This window comes from Myotis lucifugus, unplaced genomic scaffold (assembly GCF_000147115.1).
Source record: "Myotis lucifugus unplaced genomic scaffold, Myoluc2.0 scaffold_431, whole genome shotgun sequence".
NCBI classification, from domain to species: Eukaryota; Metazoa; Chordata; class Mammalia; order Chiroptera; family Vespertilionidae; genus Myotis; species Myotis lucifugus.
In genome coordinates this window covers 103,939-106,675 of record NW_005871479.1, presented here as the reverse complement: position 1 = coordinate 106,675, position 2,737 = coordinate 103,939, and the positions used below count along the sequence as shown (strand labels likewise).

The window sequence follows — 2,737 nt, the reverse complement described above, 5'->3', positions numbered from 1 at the left end:
AGCACCATTTTATTGGAAAGTACTTAATGTCTTTCTGTTCTGATAGAAACTACATGTGTCAACTATTTCAATGTTAATACAAAAAAGCTTTGATATAAAGAAATGGCATTTGAGGGGCTTTTTCTCATCTTTTCAAGATAAACAGTCTGCTGTTTGTTTCATTGACAAAATTTACTGATATTTTCCTACTCAAATTGTGGTAGGCACTAAATTTCAGATGGTGGGTAAAAACATTTACTTACTTGCTATATAAAATACAGACTTCTGCAAAGATTTCCTTTATCCTCAGATATAAAACTCCATGGTCTCAGTCTTCAAAATGGTTTCTTTTGAGGGAAAAAGAAATATTCTAAGCAATTTATTGATGTAACAACCAACAGCAAGTAGGGAGAAGTGTTTTAAAACTTTTTATTATATAAAAGAAACAAAAACTAAAATCTATGCTCACAAAAAATTGATTTTTAAAATGTTCTTCCCTAAAATCTATTAGTAGAAATAATAACTAGCTCAAATTTTCCAATAAATTTATTTATTTACATGTTGAAAAGATTAAAACTGTTTGCACAGTGTATTAGAGACCTAAAAAGAAAAAGTCTATCTTTGGTTCATGGTTTTCCTCAAAATATAATTAGTCTTTTTTTGTTCCCAAAATTAAACAAAGGCGTAAAGGACCTTTCAGTGTTTCAAACTATATACCGTTGAGTTACAACAGCTATGTATATATACTTTCTATCCCATGAAAAGATTTAAAAGCTTGGCAAAATTATTTCCGATATTTACTCATATTCATAATCACTACTTGCTGGAAAAATAAATTCTCAAAGAACAAAAACAAAACCTAATAAGCTTATTTTTATGTCAAAGTAATAAAAATTTACCAGGTCTTACCTCAAGTAAAAGAGCTGTATCTGTTCAGAACCATCAACCAAATTTTATTTTAATCTTGTAAGTTACCTTAAAAAAAAAAAAAAGGAAGATATCAATGTTTTGATTTTTAAACATTTCTTGGCCTAAGTTTCAGTATGATGAAACAATGAAAACAAAACACTCAATAATCTATGGATAAATGTAAGAGACAGCTCATCACACACTACCTGTACATTTTAGGTTGCAATTATTTCTTATCTGAACAGCTATCAGTCTTTGTTTTCCTCACCTTTTGGTTGCATAGACTAATACTTGTGACTAAGGCATTGAAACAAAAAAATACAGCTTTATATCTTTGGACAGATTTAAGACTATGACCTTGTTTTTATCTTTCTTCTTCTGATGACAGGCAACACCAAAAAAAAAAGGAAAAGTTTACCATTTTCAAAGACTCAAATATTAACATTTCCCTTCCCATCAAAGAATGCCTTTTAAAATTATGAGTAATTGAAAATTTACTCTTCTAGGAGAAATTAGTGAAGTTTAAAATGGCCACTGGTTACTTTAAATTTTAAATTACAAGTTATTTGATCTCACCAAGTGGGATACTAGCTTTGTCTTTTAAGCAACTTTCAAACATGTAGTAACTAGGACATTTATTCAATTTCAAACCAGGGTCTTTAACACTTTCAGTCTCTCCCTTCCCCCATTACTCTTGTAAAAAGATCTGATGAGGTAGCAAATGCCAGTAATTATTTTGCATTTCACTCTTCAAAAAGGATTCTGAGATACCAGATTCAGAATATTCATTTAAGACCACTTTCAGCATCCAAAAATTTCAAAAACGTCAATTTGAATAAACAAACAAAACAAAACTGGTACCTAAACAACAGAGCCTGTGAAATCAAGATATGCGCAACTGATGTAACATGTAGCACGAGATGCATGCTATTCGGAAATAAAACCATTTTGCCGACAAAAATACCTTCCAAAATGCGGTCGATTACAGCAGTTACCTGTGATCTTAGAAGGACTGGGTAAACTTGAGGAATTTACCAACAGCCTTTTTAGGCAAAATTTGCACTTTACAACACCCATACCGCAGAATGAAGACAAATATATTCCAAAACACACAAAGGTTTTCTGCACTTGCGGCCTGTGCAAACCGAAAACTTAAATTCCCTCCCCAACGTTACTCCCAGATGCATAGGCGGAGGACTGCAGAATTTCTGAAACCGACACCTATTAAAATACTGTTCCGGGGTAAGAACATCTAGATGTTCGTGCATGCAACAAATGCAACAAATATGGCTCCTCTGCTCCGTCCATTTCCAGAGAGCAAGCCTACTTTAATATTTACACTGCGAGAAAGTAACTCCAAAAGGACATCTGGGGGGCCGAACAGCCCTTTGTAAAAGTTTTGTCGACCACGGCTTGGGACGATACGGATGATGATGATTTTTTAAAAAAAACCGTAAAATGACGAACTGAAACTTTTAAAAGTCTAGGAGCAGGCTCGAGTGCGTTCCAACATGCAGGTGCGATCAGTTTGCAGATAACGGCTCCTGATGACCTTTTTTTAAAAAAGTACCTAAACGGGTGTATTTAATCACCATCCAAATATCCGAAAGCCAGAGCAACTCGGCAAATGCCAGTTATTATGAACCAGACGTCATCGCCCTGGCCCCAGCATTCAAATCTATTCCCATTAAACCGCCCTGACATGACAGTAAACTTGTCTTTCCCATTTTTTTTTTTTTTTTTTTGAATGCCAGACGCACTCCTCCTCCCTCCAACTTGCATTTTTTTAAAAAGACAACCTTCCGTCATCAAGGATTTCCAGGGTCGCAGTCCTTCTCCCCGGTGATCC

The 2,737-nt window shown here is 34.3% G+C and overlaps 1 long non-coding RNA gene across 1 annotated transcript; it reads right to left on the bottom strand.

Moving 5' to 3' along the window:
- Positions 1-11: 11 nt before the first annotated feature.
- LOC102437754 lies at positions 12-2,625 on the bottom strand. The gene is made up of 3 exons (XR_001351148.2): positions 2,228-2,625; positions 889-954; positions 12-326 (listed from the first exon to the last, which is right to left on the bottom strand). It is a non-coding gene; the product is annotated as an uncharacterized LOC102437754 (long non-coding RNA).
- Positions 2,626-2,737: the final 112 nt, after the last annotated feature.